The 18426-nt window shown below is 39.3% G+C and overlaps 1 protein-coding gene across 2 annotated transcripts in view; it reads left to right on the forward strand.

Annotated features, from left to right (window-relative positions):
• The first annotated feature begins 674 nt into the window (after nucleotides 1-674).
• The window catches only part of LOC139471391 (tripartite motif-containing protein 2-like), a 51291-nt gene continuing 33539 nt past the window's right edge, over nucleotides 675-18426 (forward strand). The window contains exons 1-2 of one of the 2 annotated variants that reach the window (XM_071253755.1): nucleotides 689-745; nucleotides 13308-13363. The gene's annotated coding sequence lies outside the window, so the exon portion shown is untranslated. Of the gene's footprint in view, nucleotides 746-13307; nucleotides 13364-18426 lie in introns of both variants that reach the window. The other variant, XM_071253754.1, reaches the window with a different exon arrangement.

The following is an 18426-nucleotide window of genomic DNA, read 5'->3' on the forward strand; positions in this document are numbered from 1 at the left end:
AAAAAAGTGCTTGAGAGCTGCATTGTTTAAACTTATGTGTATGGGACTAAAACACGAAGGAACTGAATATAAATAAATTAATTTGTATGTATTGGATTACAAATCATATCATAATTGTCAATTTGTGACAAATATGATTTAATGACGTCAGTGTTCGTGGATATAACATTATGCACGAGGTTTCAAAGTTAAAAAAACCCATTGTTCCTGTTATATTTGTGTCCAGGGTAGAACTCAACCCAAAAAAGTACCAGAAAGTGTTATCCCAAATAGAACTTGTGTTACATTTGACCACTTTCTAAATGTTATTGTGTGTTCATTTGTCCTGTTCAATATGAATAAATATTTTATCTTACTGATAAAATCAAGACACGTTATAGGCTAGTATTTACATTTGTTTGCATAATTTATTATTTTAATCAGATCAAATCTATTAATCAAATGAAATGTTTACAAATCTGGTTCTGATGGAATATAGCGCATGCTCATTGCTAGTAACAATGAAATAAATGCATTAGGTTTACTGGGATATTATGGGTCTTTCTTTCTTTGTCGCAAGTCAACAAAATGTTTGGCTGTCGTGACCTGATGAATGAAGTTTACTCTTGACTGTTGACGATAGGAGACGAGAGTTACTCCCCTTTCTTGCTCTTCTGCCCATGCGTCAGCTCTACATCGATGTATTGCAGAAGAGAGGAAGGTTGGATGTACGGATCGTCTGTCGCGAGCTCGATCTTTGCCTAAAGTAAGTACATAAACTAACTCTTGATTAGTTAAGGTCACAGCCAAAGGCTTTAGTTGACCGAGATGTAGTCAATAGCAGGATTTCACTCGGGTGTAATTCCGAGCAGAGGTTTTCAAGGGCGGACAGTGATCCGCTCAGCTGTTTTAGACCCGCAGTTTGTTTGTTGGTTCGCTGCAGTTGAATCGGACAAAAATTCGATAAGATGACGTTGGTTATCATAATAATCTATGCGAGGAACCCGTAGACTGTTACATCATTGTTCTGTAATAGGCGTAGCAGCAGACGATAAGTTCCAGTTACTCTGAGTCTGAATCTCGCAAATTCTGACTCAGTAATCTAAAAATGATCTTTCACAGGAGACTGTTATGATATGACCCAAAGACTGACCTGCTACTCGGACAATAAAGAATTTATTGACCAGCTCTGTTGATTGACCATGCTCAAAGAAAATCCAATATTAGCCCAATGTTCAGATATATTTTGTTGACATTATTTGTCTATTATTCGGTTAGATCTACCAGTCGTGGCATTATGTTGAATAGTTGATGCCATCTGTCAATTAAATAACATTGCCTTTGACACTACTCTCGTCATAGACCATAAATGACGGTTTTTAATTCCTTGAAATTGTAGAATTGCAAAATATTCATCATGTATGTTGATGGCCATTTAAGATTTCAGGGTACACTATTCTATATTTGAAGTGTCATGTGATATATCAATTCGGGTTATAAATAGATTTCATTGTTTGGCCTGGCCCATGTGATGTAATATGAACTTATTTCATTTGTAGAATTAGTAGTAGTAATAATAAAAATATTCTTAAGCCATTTAAAAGATTGTGATATGTCTATTATATGATACAATTTCAATTATGAACGCCTACTATCTTCAGTTCAGTAACAGTATATTACATATGTTCTAGATAATGCATCACATTTGAAACTGATTCAGCATGCATAGTGAGATTTTCAATTTGGGCCTACATGCACCTCAACTTATGGTGTGTGGAAACCCACCACTGAGTAGATTTCCTGTAAAATTGCAAATTCCATGGACATGTGTACTGACTGCGAAGGCTGGTATTTAAAGCAATTAGCGTGGTGGTGTATATTACATTATATCACCCTGCCTGTTATTTCCCACCTCCTGTGGTTACTGGCCAACCATTAACTTGGGGTGAAGTGGTGAGGGCTATTGCTTACTGATAACATATCTGATTGATCTGGTCACACAATTTCATGGACATGTACAATTTAGATTTATGACTGGTCTTATATTACATGCTGACCCTACTTTTAATTCAAGTAATTCCCACTTAATGGACCTGCATCATTTCAGTAGGTTGTTGTATTATATGGACTATTATTAGGTAAGCTTATTTCAGTGTTCCTGCTGGCTTTTAAAACTGCCAGTCCTGGTTGACTGGCAACTCTAAAAATTACCAGTCCCCCTAAGTTTCGTCTTTCCCAACTTTCAACAAAAAAGCAACATGATGATTACCTGGTTTTAATTCTGTCATCTCTGAAGTAACCTCGTTAAATACAATACATTTTTTTTTCTCAATATCTCTAGACTTAGTCCTTACAAATGTATGTTTAACCTTGAAGCAAAGCGAAATGTTATTTCCATGCACTAAATATAGACAAGGGGAAACCCTGATGGTAACAGACACGCTGACTTCGATCGAAAAAATATACTGATTTTCGTCATATGGATATTGTCAATTTTTTGTCCAACAACAAAGATTTATGAGGTACAATTATTTGCTGGTCTACAGGGATGGAAGTCACATGATTTACCTGTCCAATCCTAATTTTACTGGTAAGAAACATGTAATTACCCTGAACGGAAACACTGGCTTATTTGACCACAAAGTATTTTTCTAGACTTGGGCGTCAGACCAGTGATCAAAATTGCAGTCTTATTATGGGGAATTTAGCTTTTTAAAGTAAAATGTTGGTTTAATCTTTTAAGAACTCATATGTTTACCAAACTGAAGATAGAAATGTGTGTATGATGTATTGTACACCAAGTCTCTTTTATGAATCTGTAATGCTCTTAGATAAGCATGTTGAGCTGTTCACTTAGTGTTATCAGTGGGGATGCAGCTTGGCACCAGCCCAAGGCAGTTTCTCTAATGTTAAAGGTATCAGAAGGATAGTAGCATTTCGGCTGTTTTGGGGATGTCTTACTCTCTCTATAGCTATATACAGTCAGCTACGGTTATAACAAGTTCAAAGGAACCACTAATTTTAATTTGTTATAGGTTACACACAACCAAATGTTTTCCCATAGACTTCTATAGTAACGTTATGATTTTTTTTTAAATAACTAAGCATTCAACAGCTATTACCTGTACGTGTGTGCACAGTTTGGCCTTAGAGCAGCAATAAAAAAAATAAAAATGACTAGCTTAGCCAGCTCCTTTTCCGAGTACCGGAAGCTAAACACACCACCCCCAGTTTCGCACCAAATGTCACCTACTTGAAAATAGCTGTGGTCACATTCAGCATAAGTCATCATGTTGAAAAAGACAGTACTAAATATAGAAAAACATGGTCAGTTTTAATAACTGGATGGATGTACATTTGAAAGACATAAAAATCTTACAGAATATCCTCCAATCACAGCCTGCAGATATCTCTTGATCTGCACTGAAGGCTCCCTACGAAAACCGCACTCTCCAAACTGGTACTGATTTGGTGTAGTAGAACCTGTAGACAAATCAGAATATATTTGCACTTGTCAAATCTGTGATTTATATGTTGTATATATATGTAGCTTCTCAGAAAAAAAATTGGAAATTGGATTAAGCTTCACTACTTGTTCCTATCCAGCATGTCTATATGGCACCAGAATACATAGTTTTGATGCACAGAAAGAGTTGTGAGAGTTTCATGATGTACACTTCATCAATGTTTTACAAAAGGCATTTCTGTATTAATAAAGAAGATTTTACCTTCATGCACTGACCATGGAAGTTCATTTATATTTCATAAAAGATGGTGGTCAGGGGTCAATTCTATAAATGATTGAGGCTGCATAGATCATATCACCCTAAAATATTTTTTCGACTAAAAAAATTGAACAAATCTTTAAACCTCAAAACCAGTTACAATACATATTTAAAACTGAGTAGTGGTCTGTTGTTTGCCTTCCTTTGCTGACATCATCAGAACATAGCAGAGTCTGCTACATTCATGGAATATGGTTTTGACACTCATGACATGATGCGATTGATATTGTTTGAGATTGCTCGAACTTACACCATCCATTGTTTATATAATTAAACACTCAAATGGCTGTCAGCATTTGGTAAATCATCTATGGAGGGGCTATCACAAATGTTTGTGCTTTCATATACTCCAAAAATCAAAAGTCTAATCCTCTATGATATAGGCTGATGACATAAGTACACATGGAAAGGAATCAGAAAAAAAATCTCAAAATTGGACAGAGAGCATGGAATTCAGGCCAACAATAAGCAAGGGACACATTAAGCAGCTTTAAAGTCATCATATATGTAAGGCTGGATAATGAACTTTACCAGAAAATAGGAAATAAAGGGGTGCATTGTTAACAGCAATCTCAAACACTGACCAGTGAACCATACCGCCTATTAAAGCCGAGAAATGGAAATGGACCCTCAAGTAGTAAAAAGCTTTTTGAAACCACAACATGGAAGGAAATTACACTTAACTCTATTGATTTATTTAGTTAAGACTTTAAAATACTCACAGGACATCAAACATTCTTACTGTTTAATGTTTCAAGGTGGCTAAACTTGCTTATTTCAGTTATTTGCCAGTTTCAATGAAACAAAGTTAAAATTCCATATAATTTTGAAAATGTACAGCTTATTCTGACATAAATGTAATTCTTTTTATTCACAATTAACAGTGTCATGCAATACCAGCTTAAAATAGTGTTTCTCTCCAATAATTTATGGGTTTATAGGGGAATGAAAGATACAATGCATTTTACTAAACAGGGGAGATAATTTAGTTTTGTCGAACACTATCACATTCTTTACAGATGATTTCAGAACCATAATGTTACATTCCAAAAGAGCCAGTGGGTATTATTTTCATCTAAGCAGGTTCTGGGACTGGTGTATAGCCCTTACTTCATGTTTGCAAACTAAAAAACTGCACAGTGAGGCATTAAGGGAGCACTGTCAGAAATGTCTAGTGCATGAGGGTCATCTTATTATGGCACTTGATAGTGAGCAACAGAGGGGCCTCAAGTGGACTGGGGTTCTTAAATGTACTTACTGTACCTACATGTCCAAGTTCCACAACTTCCTAAAGGTAATAAAGCGCAGCGAGGCAAAACAAGGGTTGTCGATCACACACTGCCAACACCGGACTTCGGATCAGCTTCTCCAAATGCCAAATTCGACGTCGAAACTCCTACTTCTTCTGCATGAGTGCACATATACCTCCCCAGTCAACATCAGGCATGTGAAAAGCTGAAAAAAGTGTTCAGACAATATCAAATGGCAAACCAGTTTGGATATAACAGCCAGGAGTCAGTTCTTGAGGGGACAAAATAATTATTTGAAAGTTATATGAGTGAAAAATAAGTCTGTTTTAAGAAACTTAATAGAAAAATAGCATCATTCATTCACACAAGAGCACCTAACAGAAAGACATATTGGTATGCTACATTGTTTACTATAAATAAGGGGATGTTTGACATATTCTGCTGTCAGCAGTGTACATGCTTCATATTCAAGATAACGGCATCGCGTAACTTGACTGGCAAGCGATTGACACAAGGCAGAAATTGTTGTGGCAGTGGTGACTTTATCCTAATTTGTTGTCAAATTCATCAGTTTCAACAAATTCAGAAGGCAGGAGGAGGGTTTGTTGGACAGAGGTACCCTGGGGGGTTCATGCTGAGATCGACCACAATGCGAAGCAACATTCATTTCCAGCCCATCCAAATGCTCCATTCAACCCAAAATGTCCCCAACTTCACTGTCATTATTTTTAAATTTGCCTCCATGGTGTATCCATGGTGAAATATAAACAGAAAAGCATGTAAAGTATGAATTACTGAAATGTGCACTCACCCTACAGGTTACACACAACCAAATGTTTTCCCATAGACTTCTATAGTAACGTTATGATTTTTTTTTAAATAACTAAGCATTCAACAGCTATTACCTGTACGTGTGTGCACAGTTTGGCCTTAGAGCAGCAATAAAAAAAATAAAAATGACTAGCTTAGCCAGCTCCTTTTCCGAGTACCGGAAGCTAAACACACCACCCCCAGTTTCGCACCAAATGTCACCTACTTGAAAATAGCTGTGGTCACATTCAGCATAAGTCATCATGTTGAAAAAGACAGTACTAAATATAGAAAAACATGGTCAGTTTTAATAACTGGATGGATGTACATTTGAAAGACATAAAAATCTTACAGAATATCCTCCAATCACAGCCTGCAGATATCTCTTGATCTGCACTGAAGGCTCCCTACGAAAACCGCACTCTCCAAACTGGTACTGATTTGGTGTAGTAGAACCTGTAACCGTAGTTTGTTATATGCATATATACATAATAACTACAGTAAACTACATTTATAACAAACTGACGGATATGACAAACTATTTCTTGGTCCCGTCCATTTGCGGTATAGATGTTGTATATATGCTTATAACGAACTACGGTTATAATGAATTAAAAGTAGTGGTCCCTTTGAGTTCGTTATAACCATAGTTTACTCTCTAGTAATATGAAAGAATAGGGTGTTCTTTAACTTCTTTTGAGTAGTATGTATATATATTTTTGTATTTTTTTGACTAATCACGGACAAAGTCATAATCCAGTATACCGGTACAAAATTCATACTGATTCAATCATCACATTTAAAACCAGATCTTATTTCTCGTTCCTGCTAAATAAAGATCTGAGGTCATCGTATTACAGGTCACGTCAGAACAATCTTTTGTCAACTTTGACTGACCAATGAAATGACTAGCACAATGTGGACACAAGCCAATCAGAAAGCATCTTTCTTGTGCTTTACAGCACTAGTTTCAAACTGAGGACTTTCATTCCAGAATATGCTTTGAAAAATATTCTGACAAAGTGCTCGATTCAAAATTTGAAAACTGAACAAAAGAAAATTCTGGAATGTCTTAAAGATACTTTCCACAGGATATGGAACGTCTCTTCCATTACAAATGTCTATCCCTTTGAGCGAGAGATAGGCGATGATTATGATGGAATCAGTCTTACAGCCTGTCCAAGGTTGCATGATTGGAAAACACATTCTGACTGTCACTTTCCTAATCTGGTAAGCGACGCTTAGATTTAGCGTATGAAAGATCGATTGACGTGATCCTTATTTGGATGTCCAGAGATCGTGGTAGATCTAAGATCTGATTTTTATGAAATTAATATTGATTTGAAAGCCTATACCCCTTCCCTCCAAAAAATCTGGTCTGAAATTGCATGACTCAGGTTTAACTTTCATCAGAATTTGTATGTTAAGTTTATCTTATCACCGAAGATTAATATATCAACAGGTTTGGGGGTTTGGGTATTGAGATTCCAGGCTTAAATAGTCCCCAGTACTTATGCTTGTCTTCCCGAGGAGACTCTACTCTGGAAATGGTTTGGGTTGTCAGGCTCGATGACTTGGTTGATTGTGGGTTACTTAACTTGTCAATTTGATATCGTGGGATGTTACTCATGATATCAACCATAGGTTCTTTAGGCCAAAAAATTTTGATTTTCGTTTCACGAACCTGAAGCCCCTACTGAAAAGCAGCCGGAAAAGAAAAAAACACATATTTATTTTTATCATGTCACCTGCAAGTAATATCACCCTCAATAAAAAATGTTGTATATAAATTTCATGTCTACATCCCCATTAGTGCTTAATGAAGCCATATGCAGTTTTCACTCCAAGGCAGAATGATTTTTATATAAATAAATAATTAAATAAATGATTGACATAACTATTTTTTTTAATTTTTATTTTGACCAAACTTGTGAAAAGGCTGGAATATATCTGTGAAACGTAAAATTTGTAAAGTGTGTCCCAACAGGCTCTTGTCATATTGGTGGAATATTTCAACACACACACGGTTTTGTTGTGATTAAGCTTAAATGATTGGTATAATGGAAGATTATTGTGGTGTCAATAATTTCTTGACCCGTGAAGATCCGGGGTAGAACAGGTGTTCAGCAACCCATGCTTGCCGTAAAAGGCCACTATGCTTGTGGTAACAGGCGACTAACAGGGTCGGGTGGTCAGGCTTGGTGACTTGGTTGATGCATGTCCTCGTATCCAAATTGATGCTCATGAGATCAATCACTGGATTTGCTTGGTCCAGACTCGATTATTGACAGACAGCGGTCATATAGCTGGAATATTGCTGAGTGCGGCGCTAAACAACAAACCAACCAACCAATAATTTCTTACGTAAGGCTCAACATGCTCAAAGTCAAGAGATAATTAAATTCATTGTGATATGAACATGCTAAATATCAAACCTCAAAAGCCAGTAATCAGTCTCAATTATCTGCCGAAACCGATTCCATTTGACCATTGGCAAAATAGTGATGAACATTCTATGAATGGGTCACTGAAAGTCAATGATAACGCCAGGTGTTCATGAAAAGGTAAACACATCCTGCCGTAAAGAATATTCTCTTTACTGCTCTGAAGTAATAAGTTGATAAAAACGCAGAGCCCAGCTGGACAGGGAATTGCTATAGCGCTTATTATGGCCATTATTGTCCCCCACCAGAAATATTTAGAAAACATCAATCTGTGATAAATGCACAATTATGTGACTTATTGTTCTTAATTGAAGCCCCTTCATCAAGCGGGGCTAATTTAGAATGATTGTGTTCAGTGAAGCTTGTGACTATACTGTAAGTACTGGCAGGCTGTGTATGGTTGGCAAGCCAGTTGCTAGGTTCCATGAGAATGTTTACAGGGCTCATTGATTTTAGCAAGGTTTTTGTTCTGCTGGCCGTGATTGATACACTTAAGTAAATAAATTACCTGTAGAAATGAAATATTTATGTTTGGTGTTATTTTGCCTTTTCAGGGAGAATTTTGTTTATTAATATTAATTTGGAACAGTAGTTGGAAGGGTTCAAGCTGTCCAACCCAATTGGACATAAGGGTGCGGTGTTTGGATTTAGGCATGGTCAGGGAAGGCCTAGAGCTACAGATAAGCAACATATTTGCTTAAAATACCCCCCAAAATGTTCAAAACCCAATTATTTTCAACTGACTTGCATACAAAAACGCATGCATTAAATGCGAAACTCATATGTATAAAAACAGCAGGCATAAATACCCAATGCACCTTTTTAGCATGCGTACAACAGAGCTACCATATTTTCTTGAGTATAGTGCGCACTTTTTTTCCAAAAAACACAGCTGTGTAGAAGGGGTGCGCATTATACACAAATTAATGAGTTTTGATGTTTTTTCCCCCATGGAAAGACATTACCGTGAGCATGTATGATGTAACACCGGAAATACCATGTCAACAAATCCATAGTGAATTTCGCAAATTATTCATGTAATTACACTGTCTGGCTATAAAAAGTGTTCTTTTTATATCTGGACTTATGTTTGTAACTTATTTCATTAATTTTATTCAAAATTCCTTTTAATATTGTTTTAATTAATTTCGGCGAAATCATGTGTGAAGCGATCGGAAGATCGCACAACTCACCGTTATTAACAGCAACCACGGTCAGATTACTGCTATTGACGCCTTGAAACGAACTTTAGTTGACAGAGAATGGACACATATATCATAAATGCCATACTTTGATTCGTTAAAAGTCATATTTGTTTTTGTTGGACGATTCTATGTCAACACGTAATTCTCGCGATCACGTGCATGGGAGCCTTGACGGTGACTGGTCAGACTGGCTCCATGTAAAAAATAATACCCGGCAATAGCGATCAGCTGCTTCGCTTAGGGTTATTATTATTTTAAATATGTTTAGTAAAAGCTGCATCTAAATTAACAATATATTGGAATATATTATTCCTGATAAAAAAAAGTTTCAGATACAACTTTGGCCGATCCTTGCATTAAAATACTGTAAAGTTATATCATTGGGTGTGTCTTGACCGAATCACTGGTATATTCCAAGAAAATGTGTGTACAGCTGATTGCTGTGTCCGGCTTTGTTTACGAGAAAATACACAAGGTAATCTTAATTCCTGGATATAAAACAATGCCTAGCTGAACAAAAAATACAATATAAACGGTAAATCAACATGTCTGGTGATTTTTTATCTCAAATTTCGAATTTGTACTGACGAAGTTTCTCATCACCCGTTCGTTTGCCGGACTTCGCTGAAGGGGTACGGTGTAATGTTTTTCTGTGCATAATATTCAATTTTTTTTTTTTTCAAAATATTGAACCCGCTAGAGGGGGGTGTGCATTATTTTGAAGTCTTTAAATGTTCACTCATTGAATAGAAACATTTGAGTAAAAACTCAATTGCTCAAAAAGTTATAATGCTTATGTTGGAAGTAGGAATTAATCATCCCTTCATTTATAGATCATATTCATTTATAGATCATATCATAGATCATGTGAGAAGACAGGTATTTATTTAGATTTCCAAACTATGTACTTGGCTGGACGATACACCATACCTAGTTCACGATCTGATACGTATCACCATACCTTGTTCACGATTTGGTATGTATCACCATACCTTGTTCACGATCCGGTATGTATCACCATACCTTGTTGCCATATTGACTAGCCTGCGGAGCCACGGAGGTGTTTCCACACTGACTAGCCTGCAGAGCCACGGAGGTGTTTCCACATTGACTAGCCTGCAGAGCCACTGAGGTGTTTCCACATCGACTTACGACTAAGCCTGCAGAGCCACGGAGGTGTTTCCACATTGACTAGCCTGCAGAGCCATGGAGGTGTTTCCACATCGACTTATGACTAAGCCTGCAGAGCCACGGAGGTGTTTCCACATTGACTAGCCTGCAGAGCCACTGAGGTGTTTCCACATTGACTAGCCTGCAGAGCCACTGAGGTGTTTCCACATTGACTAGCCTGCAGAGCCACAGAGGTGTTTCCACATCGACTTACGACTAAGCCTGCAGGGCCATGGAGGTGTTTCCACACTGATTAGCCTGCAGAGCCACAGAGATATTTCCACACTGACTAGCCTGCAGAGCCACGGAGGTGTTTCCACATCGACTTACGACTAAGCCTGCAGAGCCATGGAGGTGTTTCCACACTGATAAGCCTGCAGAGCCACAGAGATATTTCCACACTGACTAGCCTGCAGAGCCACGGAGGTGTTTCCACATCGACTTACGACTAAGCCTGCCGAACCATGGAGGTGTTTCCACATTGACTAGCCTGGAGAGCCACTGAGGTGTTTCCACATCGACTTATGACTAAGCCAGCAGAGCCACGGAGGTGTTTCCACATTGACTAGCCTGCAGAGCCATGGAGGTGTTTCCACATTGGCTAGCCTGCAGAGCCACTGAGGTGTTTCCACCATTGACTAGCCTGCAGAGCCACTGAGGTGTTTTCACATCGACTTACGACTAAGCCTGCAGAGCCACGGAGGTGTTTCCACATTGACTAGCCTGGAGAGCCACGGAGGTGTTTCCACATCGACTTACGACTAAGCCTGCAGAGCCACGGAGGTGTTTCCACATTGACTAGCCTGGAGAGCCATGGAGGTGTTTCCACATCGACTTACGACTAAGCCTGCAGAGCCACTGAGGTGTTTCCACATCGACTTACGACTAAGCCTGCAGAGCCACTGAGGTGTTTCCATATTGACTAGCCTGCAGAGCCACTGAGGTGTTTCCACATTGACTAGCCTGCAGAGCAACTGAAGTGTTTCCACACTGACTAGCCTGCAGAGCCACAGAGGTGTTTCCACACTGACTAGCCTGCAGAGCCACTGAGGTGTTTCCACATCGTCTTACGACTAAGCCTGCAGAGCCACTGAGGTGTTTCCACATCGTCTTACGACTAAGCCTGGAGAGCCACGGAGGTGTTTCCACATTGACTTACGACTAAGCCTGCAGAGCCACTGAGGTGTTTCCACATCGTCTTACGACTAAGCCTGCAGAGCCACTGAGGTGTTTCCACACTGACTAGCCTGCAGAGCCACTGAGGTGTTTCCACACTGACTAGCCTGCAGAGCCACTGAGGTGTTTCCACACTGACTAGCCTGCAGAGCCACAGAGATATTTCCACACTGACTCGCCTGCAGAGCCACTGAGGTGTTTCCACATCGACTTACGACTAAGCCTGCAGAGCCATGGAGGTGTTTCCACATTGACTAGCCTGCAGAGCCACGGAGATTATGTGTGACTAGCCTGCAGAGCCATGGAGATTGTGTGTGACTAGCCTGCAGAGCCACGGAGGTGTTTCCACACTGACTCGCCTGCAGAGCCACGGAGATTGTGTGTTTACTAAACTAAACTGTGCCATGTGTTCCAACTTGTATTGAGCGCTCTCACACTGCATGCTGTGTTCATCCTCAAGGAATAAATCAGTACACTTTATTTCGTAAAAACTTAATAATTGATAATTATAATACATCAAGAATTCTACTGTTTCCATATTTTTCCATGGTTGTATTGAATGGCCCCGCTGAGCACCTAGACCATGTGATGTATGGACAATGATTGAAGAACTGGTGTGAAGTTTTATCCCGGACTCCGCATGAAACGGTCCCGACAAGCTTCCTAGGCATCGCAGAGTGTCCATGTTTACTCTGGCTCCCCCCAGTGGGTTGTCTGGACAGAGTGGACATGGCCATTTTGGCCAGTGTTGGATGTGACACACTGTAAAGTCGTGTTCTGCTTACAGCACAAAGCCCTAAGTCAGCAAAACGGCTAAATAGTCTGGATCCCAAGGGAGAAGTTCACAGATTTGGGGTTTGTTTAAGGCATTGATGGGATTCCCTAGGAAAAGACCAAGGTATTTATTGCTCTGATGAAATCCCTGACAACATTCTGACTAATTTGATCTTGGATCCCGCAAATCAGGACAAGGATAAGCGGCTTTGATGTGAGAGACATTGAGTCGGTTTATGACAGAAGTATTTACAATGAGTATGACTAGACTGAAGCCAGTTTGGGCTGTTGAGACACTGTTGAATTCCATTGAGGGACGTACAGAAGTGGCCCCTCCCTCACCAAAATCAACACAGACAAAAAATTATGTATGGGTTGGTGGATATAGGTAAATAATGATTTTCTGTTATATGAATTTTGTTGAGTCTTGGCCATGTTTATGACTAGTTCTGGAAATGATAAACAAGTTGTTTTTTAATTTTTTAAAAATAACCAGCTTAATACATCTTTGCTGTTTTTGTTAGCTTACTTGATAAATGTTAAGTGTTACCTCCAAATGTGGTGGAAGCTCCCCTACAAATTGTGATAATATGGATGTAAAAATGGTACATTTTTGTTAAAAAAGCTATCCTGTTGAAAAGTTAGACTAGCGGCCCTGCTGTTTTTCCTCTCTGGTTTACGCAAACTTAATATGCCACATGTTTTTACTTCCAGGATAACTTGTCTTTCCCCTACAGTTGAGGAGCTGATGATTGACAGCCTCGGACGAGGTACTTGAAATAATTCTTTGAGGGGATTCCATCTTGTTTCAGACGCTTATGTGACTTATTTTCTAATCAGTTTGCTGCTTATGTTAGCGTACTCTCACTTGCCATGCTTGTTGGAACTCATGATAGATTATGGAGAAGAAGTTCATAGCTCTGCATTTGTCCTTTCATTCATCACTGCCGAGCTGTCACTGGGAAGTTTCAGTACTCCAAACTTAGATTTCTTTCTGAGAGCCACTAATGGCTCCTGGCAATATTTTTCTAGGTGCCATTTCAAACTTTAAGGAGCCACATTCAAATTTAGGGAGCCACATTCATTAAGTCTTACGAACAAATTAATATTTTTGAAATTAAGTTTTAAGGCACAAAATACACAATGCCTTTTCAAAAGTGGTCAGATGTAACAAATGTTGTATTTGGGATAACACTTTCTTGGTAAAGTATACAATTTAGTACTTCGGTTGAGGCATTGTGTAATCATAGCTTTCGGTCATGGGAGCCGTGCCAATTTACATTTGTCAGAAGGGTACACAAAGTATGTGATCTAGACTACCAGTTGTCTGACTTTCATTTTTGTGGAAGCCTTGGTGGCTGAGTGGGTTTGATCGCTGACTCTATGTGCTGGCAATTAGGTGCCTCACTCTGAGTCTGAGGGTGTGGGTTTGAATCCCGAAAGGGACTCAACCCAAAAAAGTACTAGAATGTGTACTTTTCCAAGATAGTGTTATCCCAAATATGACTTTTGTTACAACCACAAGACAAAATTGAAAACATTCTAACTGATGTAATGTGTCTGAACAACAAACAATACAGACAAGTCATTGAACAATTACTCTTGTCGAAAGACCATCACTGGAATTTGCTAAGCCAATTATCATTTGCTACTAGGGGGCACGGGTAGCCCAGTTGTCTAAGGCGCCGCAATTCGCTGTGCAGAATTGCGGCACGCCCTTGGGCACGCCAGAAACCTCTGATTATGGGTTCGAATCCCGGTGCCCCCCGATTATGTTTCTAGGTTTGTCAGCACCATACCCGTGCTCGTGGGTTTCACCGAAGTGGTAAACGTCTGAGACCTGCATCACTTCGGGCTTTCCTCCCACATTAAGCTGACACGCCGTGATATAACTGGAACACTGTTAAAAGCGGTGTTAAACCAAACTCACTCATTTGCTACTATCAGACACATATGTAGCAGTGGTGGGGCGATACACTGATGCATCGATGGATCATGATGTTTTATTTCTCGATACAAGTATCGATCACAGTTGCACACTAAGTAAAAAATATCTATTCTGACCTAAAATGTTAGCTGTTTCACTAAACACTAATCAGTAGTGCAAGTTAATAGTGAAAACATAAATATTTTCATTTGTTGTGCCTTACTTGACACTGCCAACTGTAAATTATCAGTGTGCCAGGTATTTGGCCATCCTGTCTATGAAATAATGGCACCACAGATAAGAGCACATGCAAGTGTCATGGTTCATATGGGATCCTGAGTAAGGTATCGTAACACGTATCAGATCTCACAGTTGGTGTATCGTCCCAGCCCACATATGTAGCAGATGAAGTAATCTAGTTCGTCTCCCATCCCAAATGCTGAATTCTCTGATTCTACTGTGCCCACCCACATCTGCATGTACTGGTATATTTAATAATTGTAGGACTGCTGACAGTGATAGCATAGTTATGTCATTCACATCCTCATTCTGTGCTGGACAGGTTGGCTAATACAGATGGCTTTTGAAAACATGTCAAAATATTCCTCCATGATTTGAACATGCCACCATTGTGAAAGTAAACAGAGCAATGTCCCCATGACCAGAAATACATAAACTTGTAGCATTACAGGCGATAGCATCAGAAGCAAGATAGGCTTCAGTATCACTGTAAGGAGATATACTAATCCATGATAGCCGTGAAGATCTGGGGCAGAATAGGCCTTCAGCAACCCATGCTTGCTGTAAAATACGACTATGCTTGTCGTGAGAGGTGACTAACGGGATCAGGTGGCCAGGCTCGCTGACTAAAATGGTTGATGCATGTCATTGTCGTTTGATGCTCATGATGTCAATCACTGGATTGTCTAATCCAGACTTGATTATTGACAGACCGCCATCATACGGATGGAATATTGCTGACTGTGGCAAAAACAACAAACAAACAAACAAACAAACCCTGGGAGGTCATGATGTTGATAGACAAACGATGTTGTACTCCAGTTTCTTTCAATGTGTGAAATATTTTTGTCGCCAAGCTTAGTTTATTAATTGGAGGCAACTAAGCAATAAATACAGGTCTCAAAATGGTAAGGTAGGTCGTATTTGCGATTAATTTTGTTGATCTTGAAGGGCTGAATAATGGTTTGTTTAGCAATTCAGCAGTGAAAGGTTAAGGCGATGGTCAGTCATGCGATGGTAATAGTGTTTAATGGGAGAGTGTCTCTCAAACAGGTCATATATTTAGTTTTGTTCGACAAAAAATAATGATTTGTTCAAGGTCAATACTTGTCAAGGGATGGGCTTCCTGCAACTGTGGTTCAAGGAAGTTAAGGAGCTAAATGTTGGCCAATTGGGAAAAGAATTTATTTTGTTTAAATTTAGGGATTAGTTTTACAAGTCTTATTTTCTAAATCCAGAAATAGTTTAACATTGCAATCAATGGAATGACGTAAAACTAAGAATTGAAGCAGCTTCATTTTTTAGCCACACCACCAGTAAAATACAAATCATCTCTGCCTCTAGATTACAGTCGTTATACAGTAACTATAACAGCATGAATGGCTCAAGTCTAAGTCAAGCCAGCCCATCACACATGTCAATACTGCATCAATTCCCATTTCATTGATGTGTTATTCTCCTTCATTGTAAGTTACCAACTGTTACCATATTCACTTTATACAAATTAAAAATGATAAATAGTTTTTATCCAGGTCGCTGCTCAGGATAAAACTGGTCCTGGTTGAAAGTGCCCCAGTGACCTCTTTGTCCATTTTAATGTATGTATCTTTTCATGAGGAAATAAATCTCATTGTAATGGGCTGATGATCAATGTGTCAGACAGGTAAGCATCAAGAATGTCCATAGTGATTTGTACCCTTGTGGGCGTCCTCTTGTGACCATTAGAGGGCCCAGGTCGCCCTGTGGTGCGAGGCTCTGCAATTCGCCCTGATTATGTTTCTAGGTTTGTCGGCACCATATACTGTGCTCATTGGGTTTTACCCAAATGGTAACCGTCTGAGATCTGCAGGACTTTGGGCTTTCCTCCCACGTTATGCTGACATGATGTGATATAATGGGAATACTGTTCAAAGCGGCGTTAAGCCAAACTCACTCACTCACTCACTTGCGACCACGAGTAGTGTACAAAGTCAGGGATGGTCCTGGGGTCCTTGGTTTGCTGCACCTGGGGTGGGGGTGGAAATGGGGACCCCCAAATCTTACAGGACAATGAAGGATAAGGGCCTATTTTACCCACTGGAAGTGTTATATTTTCATGTTGCGTAAAACTTTCAAATATTGGTATGAAAATTATCAGACATGATGAAAAGGCTGACATCTAGCCTTTTTTCTTTCTTACCATGTTTTAACTTCTTACGTGACCACACACAAAAGTTTTTTGTAAGGGCTAAAAATATTCCCAACTTCCAGAAAAAAAATCTAAAATCATGACCCCAGATGATTGTTTTACCATATGCAGGGATAATTCTAGGGTGGGGCCTTGTGCTTTTTGCCCCTACAATTGAAAAAAGGCCCACTCTTTAAAAGACAGTCAGACATTTTAACATTGTGCTGTATTATGGATATTTATGGATGTCAACTTCTTTATTATGAGGAACACAACGTTTCGGAGTATGCTTACTCCTTCATCAGGTGAATAAATGCTATGACCTGGCATTCTTCTGTGTCATTTCAAAGACTTTAATAAATACATTTTTAAGCATTTGACTGACTAGTCAGCATTAGAAATTGGCACTAGTCCTATGACTCCTATCGTCCTTGTCAAACTGCCCGATGGTTAAGGACACATAAGGACCAGTAGAAATTTGCCATTTTAAGGGTTTTGCTATATGATATCATTATAAGGACTAGTGGACTACAACAGGTTTAGAAACTAACAGTTTTTGTCCATTAGTCCTTATGAAGTTATGATGATAACATATAGCAAAACCAATGGGCCAATTTCTACTAGTCCTTAAGATACCTATACTATTGGGCAGTTTGGTAAGGACTATAGGACTAGTGCCAATTTCTAACGCTGTAAAATAGTTAGTTTCTAGTGCTGCCAGTGAAAACGCAAATTATTTTTAAAGCGTGGCAGCTGACCAGTTGTCTGACCAGGTTTACTTAGTGATGGACAGCTGCCAGAGACAGACAAGTAGATAATAGGATTACTTCTTTATCCAACTCCGGCGTATTTGTTCCCAGGGTGGGGTGAAGCCTGCTTTGTGGTGTCCAGCAGGGTGGGTTGACACAGTGCGCGACACTTGCTTTCACTGGTCATGTGTCTGGTCATGTTGGCTGGAGGTAGCAGCCTGGTCCTTTTGTTCTTGCCCACTGACTGACCGGTCCAGACTTTGATTATCCCATCTCAGTGTAACACGTCAACATGGTGAGCCACGTCTGACAGGTTTGTCAAACAGTTTTGTTATGGTTTTTTTTCTGTGTGGTTTCTGTGATGGTGGGACTGATGTCATGAATGTCGTGTCTGCAGAGATTCTGTCCAAGACATGGCATTCAGACATCATGCTCTCATGTTCTTCTTTGTCTTTACTAAATGATAATCTGGACATTTTGGATATCAATAAGTCTGTGATCTAATTGAGAAACCACTTATCCGAAACCCTGTAGCTGGTTGTCTTATTTTGTTTCTTTGTTTGTTTGTTTAATGCCGCACTCGTCAATATTCCAGCCGTTTGATGGCGGTCTGTAAATATCGTGTCTGGACCAGACAATCCAGTGATTGACATCATGAGCACCGATCCGTAAATTAGGATTCGATGACATGCTTTAAAGGAGTCAGCGAGTCTGACCACCCAAACCCGTTTGTTGTATCTTACGAGGTTG

This window comes from Haliotis cracherodii, unplaced genomic scaffold (assembly GCF_022045235.1).
Source record: "Haliotis cracherodii isolate W230 unplaced genomic scaffold, xgHalCrac1.p SCAF_22, whole genome shotgun sequence".
NCBI lineage: Eukaryota > Metazoa > Mollusca > Gastropoda > Lepetellida > Haliotidae > Haliotis > Haliotis cracherodii.